This window comes from Leptonychotes weddellii, chromosome 16 (assembly GCF_054177405.1).
Source record: "Leptonychotes weddellii isolate Sample4059 chromosome 16, ASM5417740v2, whole genome shotgun sequence".
NCBI lineage: Eukaryota > Metazoa > Chordata > Mammalia > Carnivora > Phocidae > Leptonychotes > Leptonychotes weddellii.
The window spans coordinates 17,997,248-18,016,566 of record NC_138384.1 but is presented as its reverse complement, the minus strand read 5'-3'; the positions used below and the strand labels follow the sequence as shown (position 1 = coordinate 18,016,566).

General features: G+C 48.6%; 1 long non-coding RNA gene across 1 annotated transcript in view; it reads right to left on the bottom strand.

Annotated features, from left to right (window-relative positions):
* Positions 1-19,319, bottom strand: part of LOC145717544 (uncharacterized) — a 289,508-nt gene that overhangs the window by 263,761 nt on the left and 6,428 nt on the right. The window contains exon 3 of the long non-coding RNA XR_014140835.1: positions 12,783-12,924. This is a non-coding gene — a long non-coding RNA (uncharacterized LOC145717544). The remainder of the gene's footprint in view (positions 1-12,782; positions 12,925-19,319) is intronic.

Genomic DNA, 19,319 nt, shown 5'->3' with positions numbered 1-19,319 from the left:
ACTTTTCTGGAAACAAATAGGGAATAAATAACTAAATTTATGTGCATAATTAGGGTCATAATCTATGCATATTCTTGCATCCCGTATTTGTCACTTAACACGATAATTGTGTTTCCCCGTGTCATTCTAGTCTTCAAAAATAACATTTTAATAACTTGTGATTTGATTTTATAAGTGATGCAGGCCCTTGGTGAGGAACTCGGGGGCATAGAGCACAGTATGTGGCCCTGATTAGCTCACCACTAGCCTCCAATCATGGCTTACATTTTGCCCCAGTCTATCCATTTCACTTTTTCCTATTCCTAAATCAACTTGTGTGTGTGTGCATATTTATGCATTTTTGCATACACGCATTTGTACAACTTTGCATTCCTCCCCATCTACTTATCATTCACTCACATTACTCATGTGGTAAGTTTTTTCTTGTGACTTAAATGCTGTTTTTAAACCTCATCTGAATGACAAATTCATATTGCATTATACGGTAGTACCATATTTTTGCCTCTCCAATACCCAATTTGGGGACATTTGGGTTGTTTCTAATGTTTAATATGATAAATAGTGCTGTAAAGAACATCTTGTCCCATGAAACTTTATGTCTGTCTCTAATGTTTTCTGGAATCTTTGGGAAATTAATTAAAACTTTGGCTCGGTTTTATATTAGACTTAAAAGGCTGTCATTGCTGCCCGCCCCAAGTACACTTAGTGAATACTGAAATTCTCACTGAAGTGGCAAGTGATTTCTGTTTTGATAGGATGCTTCCATGACGGAGCGCTCACTACCAACTGAATCAGGTCCTTGCACACTTGGGCATCACAAACAAGGTCTGCCCTTAGATCGAAACAGAATTTACATATCAGAGATATGGGGAACTAGTTAATGCCTTTTCATGGGTTTATCAAATATTAAGACATTTCTCTACCCCTTCCTCCTCCAGTCTAGTAAACCTGAGTCATTAGAGTTTCCTTCTGAAGCCCGGATGTTGGGACTCCTCCCCATCATGGGCCCTCTTTCTACGAGAGAGGCCTCGCCTTTGCAGGGTGGCCCCTAGCTCTTTCTCCAGCTCACAGGGATTTAGGAGAATGACCCTTGAACCCTCTCTAACTGATATGGTGTAGACGGGCCATAGCCACACCCTGGGGACAGTGGTTGCACCAGGGTTGAGTTCACCTACAACCTTTGGGGCCGGACTGTCCTGGTTCTTGGCCCTGCTCCAGCCCTCAGCAGCTGTATGACTTTGGGCATGTTCCTGAACTTCTCTGGGCCACCAAGGTTGTAGGAAAAATGAAGTGAGATGACGCATATGCAGAGTTCACACAGGCCTAGGGGAGGGTTGGCCCTAGATGCTGTGCAGACTACCCCAGGGGTAGGATTCTGGTGATGAATTCTTCACCTGGGCAATTTCAGGACAACATGGAAGAAACACATCATTCAAGGACCCCCTTAGATCGTACAGGGACAAACTCTCTGGTCACAGGGTTCTGGATGAAGCACCCAGGGTTTCTGATGTGCCCACAGGGTGCTGTATGGTGGGGAAGAGTACGATGGTGAGCTCACCAGATAGGACTAGTGTGCTTGGACCTGCTTATCTAGAGTATCCCCGTCAGGGACATAGGGCCTGTAAGTCAGACATGCCCAATAAGGAAGGAGGTTTCAGGCATGGCTGGTTCCAGGTCACCCACTCTGCTCTGCTTCTGAGAAGTTGAGCCACCTATGCGTGTCCACACACACATATACCCTTTTCAGGAGAAAACTCCCAGATCCAGGACCTCAACACCTGGGATCAGCTCTGGAAATGGAACAAATAAAAGCCCAAAAACAAAACAGAGCCAAGAAAACAGGCCTTGGTTTAGCATTCCAAAATAAATGGCATTTTGCATGCTACTGTGATCTGGTCAGAAAAGAACATGTTTGTAAAGTTTGTTACAATGTAATTTGGGGAGAGGAATGGAAGAATGATTGGAACCACTCTCGCAGCTCTGACGATGGTCCCACCACTCCCACCGTCTCTGGTTCTGACCCAGCGGTCAGAACAGCCATACCAGGTGCAGCTCAGAGGGAGAAGAGAGGGCCTAGTGGCTTCCCTGCTCTCCGGGAAGCCACCAGGCCCACAGTTCAGGTGACACGGGGACAAGGCATGTCAGGAGGGCGGACAGCTGCCTAAATTTCATTAACTCGGAGCCTCTGAATGGAGCTCATGAGATGTCAGTGAACAAAGGTGTTGAAATGTCTTTCAAACTTCGTTTCAAGGATGGATTATCATTTTCTCTCCCTGCTGCTTTTATGGTCGTTACGGCTGCTAAGATGCCTGTTGTCTTCTTGTCTGTGCTCCCCCGGGGTACCCTCCAGAGGATCCTCCAGAGAGGATTGGAGTTGCAGGCCCCAGTACATCCTGCTCTGACCCTGTGCCTTCGCATGGCCGTTCCTTCCCGGCAGAAGGCCTCCCCCTGCCCTGTCCCTTGCATAAACTCCTATTCATCTTTTGAAACCCATTTCAAAGCCACTGAAACCGAGGAACCTGGGAGTCATCCGTTTCTGACAGATCCCCTCATAGCCTGTTAAAAGTTCCCACTGTTTTTACCTCTGAGGTCCTCCCCCTTTCGCTCCATCCCCACCGCCTGCCAAAAGGCCTCATCGCCTACCCCCAAATATGGCCCACCTCTATGTACCAAGTATTGGACCAAGTAAGTCACAAGCATTTCGTCCCTCAGCAGCCCTGCGCCCCACACCGCCCCCCCCCCGCCCCCGAGAGATGGGTGCGCAGATCCACCACTCACTTGTTCTATGACCTTGGGCAGTTTGCTCCCTCCCTCCTTGGCCTCAGTTTTCTCACATATAAAATGGGGAGCTTGGACGACATTGTCTTTAAGACCCCTTGGAGTTCTAAAACTTGGCACACTTCACAGTTTCTTCCTTTAAAAAAAAATGCCCCAAGTGGGCTGGTGTTTTCAGTTTTATATTTGGAACTGAGAATGTTCTGATCAGATGGACTCCATGAGGTATCCCAGCAGGGCCTCCAGAAAGCCGACTGGAACGAAACACAAGACCTCTTGGAGGGGCGTGTTGCAGCTGAATTTACAAAATAACTTTCTAGTTCTGTACTCCTGAGAAATGAAAGGACGCGGGCCTTAGAAATAACAAGACCCCTCTGCCACCTACGAGAACCACTTCCTGGAGTTTCCTGGGCCTCGGTTTCCTCCCCTGTAAAATGGGGATAAAAGTAAACTACCGTAGACACCTTTGGGGAGAAATAAAACCCACAGTGTCTGTAAAGTGCTTGTAACTACCGGCAGTTAATATTACTATTAGTATTAGTATAGTATTAGTATTATATTAGTATGGTATTAGTATTAGTATAATATTACTAACTATTGTCACTTTTAGCTAAGCCACAACTTCAGGGGCGGGTGCAAGGGGGCCCCCGCCCATGCAAAGCCTCTTTGGTAATAAAATCTCCTTGGGACAGACCACAGAAAGACATCTATCTGACAGCACGGGCAGGTCCTGTTGCCAAAAGCCAGACCCACTCTGGCTTAATTCAAGGAAGACCCCAAGGAGCTCACCCATTTTTTGCAATCACAACTTGAGGGAATCCTAACACCCAGGCCTGATCCTGAGGGCAGCCGATGGCCTTCCCTCCTTGAAGGTGTCCACACCGAGACAACATGACCCTCTCTGAAAAGCAGGGAAAGATCTATGCCTGTATGGTGGCCAGTCTGCGTCCTGAGCTATGGAGGCAGAGAAGCCGGGAGGGTGCAGGAAAGCGGGGTAGGTGTTAGCCTAGCCATGCAACAGCAGTTAAGGGTACTACAGAACCTGGGGCACCCAACGGAGACCAGAACCCTTTACGAACTCAGAAGAGTACTCACCCCAAGAAACAGAAGAAAGTAGCACGGCAACCTGACGGGTGAGTCAAAGCTACCCCACCCTGACGCTCCCAGGTCTGCACGAGCAGATCCACATTCTTGGAAAAGCTTCTCTCCCCCTGCCCCCCCTTTTTTTTTTAAAGATTTTATTTATTTATTTGACAGAGAGATAGAAAGCACAAGTAGGCAGAGTGGCAGGCAGAGGGAGAGGGAGAAGCAGGCTCTCCGCCGAGCAGGGAGCAGGACCCCAGGATCATGACCCGAGCCGAAGGCAGCCGCTTAACCAACTAAGCCACCCAGGCGCCCCTCCCCCTGCCCTTTTTTTTTAAAAAAAAACAACAGTAGTAACATCAGGATTCAAACTTTACTTGAAGTCAGCTTGTTTACGGAACAAAGGTCTAGGTTTGGGAATTCCTGGACACCATGAATAAAGAAGGATGCGGAGCTTTTGTTTTCAGACTCAGTGAAGAATAGGAGCTTTGCTACGGGGCCAGGGGGTTGGCAGCCTGGTGGCACGACAGGGTCACCCAGGCAGCCTTCAGAAACACCAACACCTGACTCCACCCCAGGCCATGAAATTGGCACCTCTGTGCATGGGACACGGTGCAGATAAACCAACAGAACCCTGGTGCTCCAGATAACAGCTGATAGGAACAGTGACAGCCTTCCCCACCCATATAATGCAAGAAGCCATATGCCAATCTCGCAGGGCCACTGCAAAGATTAAATAGGTCAGCTCCTGTGAAATGCTTATGAGCACATGCCCAGCTCCTCCCCAGACCGGGAGGAGCGCGAGTGCTAATATCAGGCCATGTGCGACACCTGACATCATCACATAGGTGGGAAGCTCGCTCAAGCTCAGCAGTGTAAAGCAGAGGCCCCTTGCCTGGGCCCCAGCGTCCTCTCCTGTGAAATGGGATAATAACTACTGACCCCAGAAAGTCCTTCTAAAGATTCAGCGATGTGAGTTATGTGAAGCTGAGCACACGCATGGCACTCGTTGGCCCTCACTGCAGGAAAGAGTAAGGTGTAACCTCGAAATGCCCCCTCACAGAGATGACTGTTTGAGTGACTTGCCAAAGGTCACCAGCTGGTAAACAGAATACCCAAGACTGGAACCTCAGTCTGTCTCTTCTCCACAGTCCGAATTTTCCCCTCCTCATCAATCACCCCACTCTTACAAGGGTTTGATTGCTTCTCCCCTGAGAGCTTCAGCCCTCAGCCCGGCATCCGAGGTCTTTGAGGCTGGGCTCTAACCAACCTTTCTGATCCTACCACCAATCACGTCCACTGCTCCTCGAACGGGCACTACGCATCCTCGCCCTGGGGCCTCAAGTCCCACTTCTGCACGTGCCTCTTCCAGAGCCTGGTGCAGACACCTGTCCCTGTGATCTGCCCACCGGACATGCTTCTCCCTCTGCTGAGGTCCCCTGTCTGTTATTTTGGTGCTTCAGATCCTCCTGCATCTCACTTCCAGGCGTATCCATCCTGCCGGACTGTGTGAGCTCTTAACCCTGGAATCTGTCCTCATTCCTGTTCTGGCCACTGCCTTCACGCATGCAACCTAATGCCTCCTGGCTTTCAGTGGGGGTGGAGGGAAACATGTTGTCACAAATTGACCCATTTGATTCATAAGAGATGTCACAGACATACTTAACACTATTAATTTTCCATGAGATTTGGCTGCGAAGTGTTTGGCAAACTGTCCATGATGAGTTTTTGACAGCCAGTCATGCTGGAAATTTGGGGCAGCAGATGGGTGTGGTTGGCAGCATATGGCTGAGTGTAGGTTCGGTGTTTATGCATTTTTACAAACTATGATATATTTAAGCATAAAAAAGGGAAGGAATTCAAAATTAAGTTGTGCATTTTGAGGAGTTGTGTTCATGCTTTTAAACGAGAAGCGAGTTTAGGGTTGCAGGCAGGCCCGGGGTGGGGGCGAGCATTGGGCTTTGGTCCCACGGCTGCCACCACCCGGGATGTGACCTTAGGCCAGTTAGTCCCTCTTTCAGAGTCTCTATTTTCTCAACTGTCAAGTAAGGAAGTCAGACTAGAATACGTTTGATGCTGAATGCCAATTCAGTGGGGTCTAGACGCTGCTATTGGTTCTCTGGGACCATCAAGGAAGGAAAAAGCTTTGAGTGCTCTTGCCCCTAGAATGACCTCTGTTGCTGACCAGGGGCCTATGTTTTCTGGATTCATTTGACCAACAGATTCCAAACTATCTTTCCAATAAGGAACACATTGCCCCATAGGATCTGGGCTTTAGGGAAACAGGTCAGATTCCATTTGTTTTGTGGAAATACATCTGTGCCTTCGCTATCTGGTAACTCCCAGGATCATTAGTAAATCTTGGCTCTTGGAGATCCAGCTTATCCAACAACTGCCTTGTTTTGTGGATGGGGAGAGTGAGGCCCAGGAAGGAAAGTGACTTACCCAAGGTCATAATGGCAACAGGGTAAAGCTGGGGCAAAGACCCTGTTCTCCTGGTTCAGGGACTCCCTAACTGCACATACTGTGCTGTGGAACTTAAGGTAGGCATGGCTGGGGTTAGAGAGAGATCCTGAGCCCTCCTGGAAGGAGGGGATTGGATACAGAGCCACGTGAACCCTTCATCCCATCTCTCCTGAGGTCAAGCAGGTCAGAGCTGGAGGGTATTGGAGGATGTCTAGCCCTCTGCTACCTATACTGGAAGGAGCAGGCCATAAGCTAGGAGCAGGAAAATCCCCACCCCAGTGGTATTTGGGCGGGGGGGGGGGTGCTTTGGGAGGTAATTAGGGCCAGCTGAGGTCATGAGGGTGCAACTGTCATGATGAGAGTAATGCCTTTATAAAAAGAGGAGGAGACACAGAATCTGGTTCTCTGCTCTCCACCCCATGAGGACACAACAAGAAGACGACCATCTGCAAACCAAGACAAGTGTTCTCTCCAGATACTGGATCTGCCAGCACCTTGATTTTGGACTTCCAGCCTCCAGAACGGCGAGCAATCTATGTTTGTTATTTAAGCCAACCAGTCTATGGTCATTTGTCATAGCAGCCCGAGCTAAAACACAAACCTCATACCACCTCTTCATTTCATAAATGAATAACTGAAACCCAGACGGGTAAGTGACTTTGTCAAAGCCACACAAGACCGAGGACATTGAGCTGAACCATAAGTGTCTTTGTCTTTCTGTCCCACACCTTTCTAAAGGGTCAGGAAATTCTGCACCCTTATGGCACATCCAGAAAAGGCCAGAGCCTCTCCACACATCTTCCGAAGCACTAGAATGCTCAAGTCAGGAGGGCTTGAAAGATTTCCTGTTTTTAAAGATTTTATTTATTTATTTGAGACAGAGAGAATGAGAGAGACAGAAAGCACATGAGAGGGGGAAGGGTCAGAGGGAGAAGCAGGCTCCCTGCCGAGCAGGGAGCCCGATGTGGGACTCGATCCCAGGACTCCAGGATCATGACCTGAGCCGAAGGCAGTCGCTTAACCAACTGAGCCACCCAGGCGCCCCAAGATTTCCTGTTTTTAAAAAACTGAAATCGAAAAGCGCTGTCATTTTCTTTAAATACATTCTTTTGAATAAAACATCTATTCTTGATGCCAGCAGCAAGCTTCGAAGCATGTTCAAGATGACATGATTGATAACAAGAAGGCTTCTTCAAGATGTTTCTAATTTCATCTTCCTGGTTAAAGAATGCAAACTTTCTAACATGATGTATGGTCTGATAAGAAGGTGTGCTCGAACCGAAGTTATTTATTTATGCTTCCATCTTTGACAGATGAATATTAACTACTGAGAAAATTGTTAAGCCAATTAGTAAAAGCTGAATAATGTCCATAGGAGAATGTGAGCTCAGAAATACTAGTTACTTCACATCCCAATGCAGAGCTGCAGACATTCCCTGCCTTCCTCTGGGAGGCTGTAGCCAGGCAGAATGTGGTGGCTCCTCTTCCCCCAGGGGGCCCTCCAGTTGGCCTTGATGATGCCCAACCCGAGAGCGGATTCTGGGATGCCCAAGGGAGAGGCACTCCTGCTCCTGAATTCCCTCCATGCAGGACCTGCAGGAAAACCGCATTGCTGTTGGTCTTGCTACTCAGCCACTGGCTTCCAGGAGGGCAGGCAGGTAAAGCAGGGCAGGAAGAAGCTCCAAGGATGGGCTCTGCCTACAGAACAGAGTCTGCTGTAGGGGAAAGGGTGGTAACAAGCTGCCACCCCCCCATCTCCTCCTATTCTGCTCTGCTCTTCATGCCCACCTTGCTCCCAAGAGTTGTACGTGCTACAAATCTTTATTGAGCACCTACTATGTGCCAGGCACCAGAAATATGGAAGGAGCACAGTCCCTGCCCTCATGGGGCTTCCAGTCCAGAAGGAATTAGGGCAGTATTGCACTACTTGGGGGCCCTGAGTGAGCACATACACTGGGACAATGTGGTTCCCACCCCTTGAGTCTGCCTCATTGCTGAAGCTGAGAGAGGGAGCTGGAGGGGCTGATGGCAGCTTCCAAAATTAACAAAAGGTTAATTTATCCAGCACATGCTGCAAATGTTGTGTTCCGCTTCCAGAAATGAAGAACAAACAACCTGAGATTTCACTTGAAGGCTGTAAATTATTCTTTCCCCCAGAACCCTGGGCACCAATTTGTCATCTTGCGTTTTGGAGCCCATTGCTAATTTTTAATAATTTCTTAACAACAGCTTGCTCCATATTAACATAACACCACCATGATGCGATTCAAGACAGCAGTGGCCTTTGAGGTGCAGAAGGACGTCCTCTCCTTCAGCCACCCCCTTAATGCCCTGCATATTTAACCAATGATCAGCTCTGCCTACAAACTGACCTGCATGGTTTTTTCCATTGCAAGTACCTTGTGTCTAAAGGAAAAGCCCTCTCTCCAACCTGAACCAGCCATGCTCATTAAAAACCCAGCAGGGCTATCATTCCCTTCTGTCCCCTGAGTCCCTGTGCCTTGTCTGGGAAGTATGGGACTGAATTTGCCATTACACTCGCCTGCCAGCTTGAAGAACCCCAGATACTACAATGGACTGCCCATCTGAGCTGAGAGGAACCTTGGGGATATTTCCATCCTACCCCTTGATTTTTTCCTATTCCAGAGAAGGAAAGTGCCTCCATCCACAGAGAATGTCAAACACACACACACACACACACACACACAGGAGTGTCAGGCCTGGGGCATGAACACCCCCAGCTCTTGGCCACTAGATCATTTTGACCAAAGCACACTGGTGTTCTACCCTGGGGTTTGTCCTCCTCCCGGCCCCAGTTCATCCTCCTGGGATCTAACACCCTAAATAAACTGCAGAATTCCTGGGAACTCTTCAAGAATCCAGCCCCATGTGTATGATGGGAAACATCAGCAATTGTGGACAGGACGTTCAGACGTGTGATTATGTATAGCTATTTCTAGACCCCCTCTGGACTAAAGTCTCTGGTGTTCCAGAAGAGAGTCCATGGAATTTCAATTTCTCCCTGAACATAAGTACAGAATTTGCAATGTTACAACATGTTTTCCATGACCAAATTAATTAGCTTCTCTCCATCCCCACCTAACGAAATGCAAGAGGTCCAAATACCTGGTTTCAGCCCCCAGAATCCATCCTTAAGTTTAATGCAAACATTGTTCTTCATTGCTCAGCTGGATCTTCTCTGAGAGGAATTTCATTGTAATATGATTTGGACAAACCCACAGAATAATATTAAAACCATAAACTATATGGAAGTACATACGATGGCAGGCAGAGGGGATAAGTCAGGAACTCTGAGAAGTTATCATGCTCCAAATTCAGTGTCACAGTGTCTAACTACAACTCATAATGTTAACTCTCAGACTGTTTAGGCATCTTTATTTCTTGTCAGGAAAATAGTTATCTCTTGTCATGTTGGACTGCCTGAGTATCCATCTTATATCAAAGACAACAAACATATGTAATTTTATATGTTCCTGCACCCATCATTTTAGTACAAAAGGACTTCAAATTCAAATTAATACACTCGTTCAGAATGCCAGTTTTGAAAACCTCAGCACAGCAGTCAACGAAGAACATTACAGGAGACACGCAACTCGTCCTGCCCTTTTTTTTTTTTTTTGGTAAGACTGAAGGAGAGAAAAAGGGGTGTTTATCATTGTAAGTCACTTCCGAAAGTGTAGAATTCTCCCTTTCATCATTGTAATTTGGTGATCAGCTCCATTAACATGTAATTATCTTTTAGTGGGAAGTGAAACTTTTTTATTTGTCATGGAATTTGCAAAGAAATATACCAACCCCACCCGAGTTCTTGGTGCCTGCAGGTCTTCTGGATTTGAGCTTTGGTGGTGCCTCAGGACCAAAGAAATGGGGTGATGAGGAAATGAGTCAGACAGAGAAGGACAACTATTTTATGTTCTCACTTATGTGTGGAATCTGAAAAAGCCAAATTCATAGAAGCAGAGAGTAGAATGGTGGTTTCCAGGGGCTGCAGAGCAAGGGAAGGGGAGAGATGCTGGCCCAAGGGTACAAACTTCCAGTTATAAGATGAATAAGTTCTGGGGATCGAATGTACAGTGTGACAATTATAGTTAGCAATACTGTATTGTACAATTGAAAGTTTCTAAGACAGTAGCTCGTAAATGTTTTCATCACAAAAAGAAATGGTACTTATGTGAGGTGATGGAAGTGTTAACTAACCCTACTGTGCTGATTATTTCGCAACATATAAATGTATCAAATCATTTTGTACACCTTAAACTTACACAATGTTACCTGTCAATTGTATCTCAGTAAAGCTTTCCGGGGGCGGGGGGGAGATTTTTTTAAAGCAAGAGATTATAGAGTTGAGTGTCAGATGACAAGGATAAGGGAAGATATGGGAGTTACATGTGGGCAGTGAATTTGGAGAACTTACTTCTCCTTCCACCACGTACTGGTCCTCTAACTTGTGGTAACTTATGTAATACCTTACTGTGCTCCCTATTCCTCCTTTGTAAAGCCAGGGTAATGATATCAGGTCCTTCACAGTATTGTGGAACTAAATGACTGGAAAACCTTCAACAACAGCCTGGGTCATAATAAGTGCTCAATAAATGTTAGCTGTTTATCCATTTATCCCTTCCAAACACCTGAGAGGTCCTTTCCTTGTATCTTTTCATCTCTCTTTAACACCTTCTCCTTTTGCCTTTCAAACATGAACATCACCAAATTTCATGAGATTGTTGGGTTGAAATCTACATGCATTACTGATCTTACTAATGATTCCAAATTGCCCTTTAAAAATACGAGTGTATTTTGCATTTGGTATGCACACAATGCTGACAAGAGAAACCAGTAAGTAATTTCAAGACCATGAGAAAGTTACTAAGTGTGTGCGAGCTTTCAGTGTGTATTTATTTTCAATGAAAGAAAAGACAATCATCTTGATAGCTACGAGAAGTGTTTCTGTATAAATGGAAATAAATTATTCTTGCTCACTCAACTCAAAAACACAGAAGAAATGGAGTGATGATGCCAATGTCCCCCCCCCCACACACACACACCTGACCCTGCCTATATTTCCCTAAAAAAAGAGAAAGCATCAAACCGAGCTCCTGCATCAACCCTTACCATCCCCTTGAGCGGGTCCCACCTTCCCTTCTTCCTTTGTCTTCCAGCTCAGAAGAGGCTCTCAATTTACCACAGACCAGTCACTCCAGTGTGTCTGGAATCGAGCCTCTGATCTGTCTTCAAATTTTCACACGTCCCGTCCTCCCTCCCTGGATTATCCATCCTGCACCACCCACCAAGCCCTCACCCCCCTGAGCGTTCCCATCAGTACAAAAGCTCACTCCTGAGTCTCCCATCTGGAAACAAGAACACTCTCTCCTGACGCCACGCTCCCACATCCTTCACCCAGGAAGTGTCCTCCCACCGGGTCTGCTCCTACCCATCTACTAGCAACTCACTCCACTGGGGCTCCTGCACTCAGACCTCTGTGGAAACTGCCCCCTCTCAAGTTACCAGGAAGTCCCTCTTCCACTCAGATGTGACAGTTGGCACGCCCAGGGTTCAGACCCGCTAGCGGACATTGGCGGCCCTCTTCCCTATTCCCTCAGCACACACCACACCTGAGCATGCAGACCCAGGCAGGCTTCAACCACAGGCACCTGCAACTGGGCTTCAGGGCCTTTCCTGGTCACTGGAGCGTGCTCAGCTCACACAGGCACCAGAAGCCCCAGGGAGTTAGTACCTCCTGGAAGCAGCCCTCAACCCATAACTGCCAGGATTTGGGGGATAAATATCCCAGCTCACTCACCTTTTGTTGGGGATAACCTTGAGGCATGTTCTACAATATCTACCAGAATCCCCATCCCAGGTTGAACCCCAATGTGATTACTTAATGCTCCCTTGGTCAGGGGAGACTGAATTATACCCCCCAAAATTCCTATGTTAAAGCCCTAATACTCCCTTTCTCTCCCCAGACCCCACTACGGGAGGCCCAGTGAGGAGGCAGCCATCTGCAAGCCAGGAAGACAACCTTCAGCACAAACTGATCATGCTGGCCCCCTGATCCCAAAACTAGGGGGAGTAAATTGCTGATGTTCGAGCCCCCCGTCTATGGTATTTTATCCTGGTAGCCTGGACGAGTACATGGGTTTTGTGATTAGAATTAACAGACACCGAAGCCAGCTGATTTAAGGGCGAGGTCCAGGCTGGAGATAAAAACGCAGGAGGCCTCAGCATATGGCCGCGTTGGTAAAACAAAAGGGGAATAAGATGCTTCCTATCTCACAGGTGGCTATGAGGATTGAAATGGATACTTCACCTCAGTTGCAGCTGGGGAAACTAAGCTAAGACAAGAGGAATCGCTTGCCTGGCATTTTTCTACCATTGAAGATTGTTTTTAAAGATTTACAGACCCAGCAATAAAGGAGGAAGGTGGAGTTTCACTGTACCTTGATATTCAATTAGACAGAAGGGCACCAATAAGCCTTCAAAATGCCAACGCCCATGAGCGTTCTTTAGTCCTGAGTTTGGGGCTGTTTCTTCATCTAATGCTGCTGGCCGGTCATCCTGAAATGATGCTCTCCCAACTTCCTAGCAAGAAAGGGAGGAGAAAAAGGAAAAATCAAAAGGCAAAAAGGGAAAGTGACTGGGGTTGATCCCCTAGAAGCAGAGCCTGTGACAGGACCGCAGTCAACGAGGGAAGCTGCACGGGGCAGGGGAGGTGCTAAGGAGGATGTGACCTCAAATAGAGACAAACCTCACCCCCCAGGAAGTTCTGGAGCATGAACTGCACCAAAGTAGGTCCCAGCTGGCAGAAGGAGACCAGCCATGCGTGCTCCCCTTAGTCAGTAAATGGAGCGAGCAGCCGGGGCAGAGAGAGGGAATATTCCGGGGCCATGGAGCATAGGCAGCCCCTGTGTCGCTGAGGGCAATTCTGCAGGGAAGGGGGCAGCTGAGAGTCATTAGCCTCCAACGCTCACAGTAGCTGGAAGGTGAGCTGCACCTCCTCCTCAGAAAGGGGATCTGGGGAGAGGCCCAGCTATGTCTTCCACAGACAGATGGCGGGGGAGAGGAAGGGAGGTAGGAAGAAGGAAGGGAGAAAGGAAGGAAGGGAGGGAGGGAGGAAGAAAGGAAGGAAGAGAGGGAGGGAGGCAGGGAGGGAGAGAGGGAGGAAGGGAAGGAGAAAGGGAGGAAGGGAGGAAGGAAGAGTTGTATTAACTGATCATCTGAGAAGTGCACTAGAGCCTTTCATTCTCATTATTGCAATCTTCCTGAAAACCCAGCAAGGTCAGTGGGTGAGCATTACTCATTCCAGCTTCCTGATAAGGAAAACAGGGAGAATTCTTCCAAAATTTCAAAGGAACAATGAAGTGACCCCCACCCCCAGAAATGACCAACCAATGTGAGAAAGTATCAGATTACTTACTCTTAAAGACCAGCCCACAGGTCCCAGAAGGACCTCAAAACCCCAATTCTAGGATTAGGGAGAAGGTGTCAGACCTCTATTTCCTGTACTACTCAAACTTTCCAGACCTCAAGTTCCAAGTCTGTCAAATGGGCATGGCATTAACTGACCGGGGTAGACTAATGATCTCCAAAGATGCCCACGGCCTACTCTCAGGGACCCGTGAACGGTATGGCAAAGGGGATTTTACAGATGTGATTATGTTAAGGGTCTCGAGGTAGAGATTATCCTGGACTATCTGGTGAATTCTAAATGTCCTTAGAGAGAGAAGCAGAGAGAGATTTGCAACAGAAAAGAAGGCCATCTGACAACAGAAGCAGATTCAGAGAAAGAAGATGCCAAGTCTCTGTCTTTAAGATGAAGAAAGCACCCACAAGCCAAAGAATACAGTGGCCTCTAGAAGCACCAAAGGCAAGGAAATGGACTTTCCTGGAGCCTCTAGAAGGAACTAGCCAACACTTTGATTTTAGCCCCCTAAGACTCTCTTTGAACTTCTGACTTCCAGAACTGAAAATAAATTTGAATTATTTCAACTACTGAGTTTGTGATCATTTGTTATGTTACACTAGACATCCGTTCAGTCTTCAGAAAATCATGAAACTGACTCACACACTCATGCTCTCAAGCCCCGTGGTGGGGCCAGGCAGCAAGTGGAGGCTGGGGAGGAAGTTGTAACTCTGGTTCCCCACATCCTCAGCTGCTGGAATCCACTGCTCTTTGGGGGGATTCCTGAGTGTTCCCAGCGCACAACCTCACCCTCAGCCAGGAGCTGGGCAGGAGGAGTTTAGGAGATGCCTATCGATTGAGTTCTGGGTATCAGGCAGGCTGGGTATGAATAAGGCTAGGTTTGAAGTGGTCCAGCAACAGGAGTTGGGCACCTATGGGAAGATAGGCAGGCCTGCAGAATGAATGAGTGTGGTCCCAGTGAACAACGCCAGCAACACTCAGGCTCCTTCACAGGCCCTCAGGGTCCCAGCTGAGAGCAGGAAATGGAGCGAGGAAGGGGTGATGTCCACCCACCTCTGCCACCAATTTGCCCTGTGACTTTAGACAAGTCTTCCCACCCTGCTCTCTGGGCCCCTATCACCCAGTTCATGACAGAAGGCATGTGAGCTGGGTAACAACCAGGGAGCCGGCCTTCTTTGATGCTGGGTAGCCCCACATTCCTGGTCAGGCCTGTAGCCAGCCAGTCTGACCCCCGGGGAACTCCGGATTTACAGGCTCACAGAGCCAAGGCCTCAGGGCAAGCAAATCCTGGGACCTCCTAAAGATAGGTGAGAGAAGCAAGACTGGGAATGCACTGTCAAAATATTTCACCTAAAAATGGACCCACGCAGCCTACCAAATGCATATTGCACACGTATCCTAAACCAAAAGAAACAGAACGGGGCCTGCCGGGTACCTGTACAGAAACAGGAGCAGCCCGTTGTCATCAGAGAATAGTGAACTGGTTCCTAGGAGAGTAAAGTGGTTAAAAAGGGGCCCAGGGGTCTGGAGTCTTCACAATGACAGCCCTGCTCAAGGATCTTCCAAAACTCCATCTCAACTGCCTGGGAAGAGAGAGGCCTCTTAACCAGCGGGGAGGGAGAGGGTGTGTAATCTGCATCTGTGGTAACCCCCGGTGGCCAGCTGGGGAGCCGAATGTGGAGAAAACACCTGTTCAAGGTCAGGAAACTACAAAGTGGCCGAAATGGGATTCGACATCCAGGACTACGGACCCCAAACCCCAAGCCTTCAGCCACTAGGCAAACTGCAGAGATGAATTCAGACATGTTCCCCATAGGAGGCCAACCTGGGTCACTGACAGAAAGTTCCAGAGATTGTGGCCAAAGCTTTGGAATGGTCATGGTAAAGGAAGTCATCATGCTCGCCCTCAAACTAAATGTCCATTGCTCTCAAGGACAAAAACAAGGATGAAAGGACTAAGCATGGCATAGGGTTGTCTTTCAGGAACCTCCAAGGCCAACAGCAGGCACCGGCTTGCTCTCAGAAAGGACTTTTTTATGGGTCAGAGCTGAAGGTGGAATTGGAGGTAGTGAGCTTCCCATCACAAGGGGTGTTCAAACAGAAGATCTTTCCAAAACCCATACTTGACCCTGTCAGCCTCGTCCCTGGGGTTTCAGGCCTTTTCCAGCCTCACACACACCCCTTGGCCACCAGTATCTGCTCTACACACTGGAACCTCTTACCAAGTTCAGGCCTCTCCGCCTTCAAACCACACTTCAAACCCCCTCTGCTGAAATGTCCATGAGCCCTTTTTACTCCTCAGGACTCCAAACTGTTTTAATCGATCTGCTCAAACCCCTCTCCTTTGCCGGCCACACCCCAAGCAGGTTCAGGGACATAAGCTCAACACTCCCATGCAATCAACTGTGTATTTGCCTCCTTCCCCATCTCTCTGGTGATCATCCACAACAATAACTTTGCGCCCCCGTTGCCTAGCACCATGCCTAACTCTAAGTAGGCCTCTATTAAAGTTCTGCACGACAGTAACTGGCTTTTTTTTTTTTTAATTTTTATTTATTTGAGAGAGAGAGAATGAGAGACAGAGAGCATGAGAGGGAGAAGCAGACTCCCTGCTGAGCAGGGAGCCCGATGTGGGACTCGATCCCGGGACTCCAGGATCATGACCTGAGCCGAAGGCAGTCACTTAACCAACTGAGCCACCCAGGCGCCCCCAGTAACTGGCTTCTGTGGTTTGCACCCCTAAGTCAAGCTTGCTGCCTTGCTGTCTTCCGGGAGAGAAAAGCTAGCACACCCACTGCTCCCGAGAGCTCTGAACACGAAGGGAGAAAGCCAGCCCTACCCTGCCAGGAAGCTTGTGGTTGGTAGCTAATCAGGTCATCTTTGAAGCCGAGACCATAACAATTTTATTTTCAAAAATTAAAAAGCTCAAGGAAAAAATAATCAAGAAGCTCAATTAGGGACATCTGGGCTCAGAAATCATAAAAGTCAGTGATATTTTAAAAATAAGAAGACTTTCCCGATTCTCAAGGGACACCCCGAGGTTCTCTGGTATCCAACCATTTGCACTTCTTCCCCTCCTGGAGATTAAAACACATCTACCCAGCCTCCCTCTGGATCTCTGCTGTTTCAACACTGAAGCCAGTCCTCTGGCACATGGCCGTATGGGCCAGATGGTTAGCATTTCTTCAAGCAGGATACAGTTCCCCTCCTTCCTCAGGACGGGAACGTGGGGGCTGGCTCTTGGTGGAGAACCCACGATGGATGGAAGCAACAGCCCCCTCTCTTCCAAGGAAATGTGCATGAAGAGCTTCCCAGGCCCCCTGACAGAAGCCAATTCCATTCTCTGATCAAGTCATCCCATGGAATACCTCAGTAAGCTCTCATGGGGACACGTAGACACAATCAGGGATAACCTCCAAGTGGACCACATCAGACTCAATATTAATTCAAACCCCTCACACTTGTATAGAGCTTTGTTATTTGCAAATGGCTTACACACACCCCCTTTTATTTAGAGGCCCCAAAATGTGTCAGGGAAGGCATCATCCCCAGAGGAAGATTGACGTATGGCCCGTCTCAGCCTCCAATCTCCTCTTTTCAGGGTCCCTTTTGACACTGAGGCTCCATCTCTCGGATTTTTGGCATTTATATCTTGTTGCTCACCTCCACGGAAATTGTATGGGGTTGAATAACTCTGTCATCTATACCTTATAAGAAATGAGCGTGAGTCACACATCCGCTGGCCCAGGAGGACGTGGGTTTTCAACCATCTAAATCCTCATGAGCACTGACCCTCGGAAGTCACTTGGAAGTCCACACTGCAAGACACACAAACAGCCCACTCTTTGCAGAGAAATAGAGGGGGGCCATGCAGGCAGAGGACCAACCCGTTCCAAAGAGGCGAGGCAAAGTTGCAGTCTGGTCCCCGTGCCGTGTGGCCTCCCACACATCCCCATCCTTCCAGTCGGAGGGAGGAGGGCGCAGGGCCTGCTTGCTTTTGTCATTCCATTGGACAAAATCTTCCTGTGGGAGGGACGGCAGGACTCCTCTGCCCTGTCTTCTCCCACTCCACGTGACAAAGCAAGCCAGTGATCACCCGCGGTGTTGCCATGCCAGGGCCGGCCCATGTGTCTCATCCAAGAGAAGCCAGGTGGACGCCCCACTCAGTGGCTTGTCCCCACAAACGGACTGTCACCTGCACTATTATGTTCAGGGCAGCGTTTCTGCTCATCACTGTTCCCATGGCAGGAGAAGCGAAGGTAGCAAATCGTCCTCTGGCCCCTAAAACTTCTGCCCAGGGTGATACACTCATTTTTCCTTATATTTCATTGGCCCCAAGCAAGTCAGAGGCCATGCCTAATTTTAAGGGGTCAGAAGTACAGTTCCACCATTTGCCCAGCAGCAAACAGCAAATATTTGGTGAACAGCATGAAGGACTACCACGCCATAAGAGTAGAAACAATGACAATGATAAAACATTAAAAGACACAGGCATTTATTGGTATTTATCATATACCAGGCACTGGGCTAAGGGCTCTATATCCTTTATTTAATATTGACCACAAGGCAGATGTTACTATCAGCCTGAATTTACAGGTAAAGAAATGGAGCCTCAGGAGTTCAAGGGACTTGCCCCAGGTCAGCTGGTACGGGGTAGATCCGGGATTTCAACCCAGGACCAGGACCCTAAGGTGCTAAGACCAGGCTGTCAATCTCTCCACTACCCCTGCTCCCACATATATGTAGGGACACGCAGAAGAGTCAAAAGACAACTATGCTAACTTTGAGACAGTAGTTGGAAACACTGCTTTCTTGTCTTACGGCCCAAGCCACGGAGCCCTGGCATGTGCAGCAGGTGGTCTCAAGACCCAGGAGGAAAGCACCTTTGTTGAATCAAACCGGTTCGGATGTGCCGATCACCCAATCAGCTTGCCGCGGTGTGCCAGGCCCCACAAGGGGCAGGTACGTGACTGCTGGCTCACCGAATTCTCATGCCTCTCACAGGCAGATCTCCCCCACCCCATTTTGCACCTGAGTAATTCAAAGCCCACAACTAAAGAGAGCAGGACTGTGAATCCAGATCTGCTGGCTCTCGGGCTTGTGATGACCAACAAAGACCTCTCTGTGGGGGCGCTGGCCCAGGGGGGTGTGTGGCCGGAGAGAACCAGCTCGGGGTGGAAGTCCCTGAGTCCCCATAAATGCGGGCATGCTTCTCCAGGCCAGCCCCTTCCTTTCTCAGGGCCAGAGGGAGGGGGCCCTGGACAGGGTGGGCTCTGACAGATCATGAAGCTCCCACCCAAGACTCCTTCCTCTTAGCAAAAGGCAACTGTGCCTCCAGGAGTCCTCCAGAGAAGGCAAACATCATGTCCCCACCGGGCAGCCCAGGGCAAGGAAAGCATGAGGACCTTTGGAGTTCCGTGCAGATGCCATCTCCGCCACTTGGAAGCCCTGTGACTTTGGGCAAGTCACTTAACCTCCTGAGCCCTGGTTTCCACAAAATAACGGAGCGGGGCAGGAGGGTTTCACCCCTGGCCTTGTCTGAGGAGCTAACTAT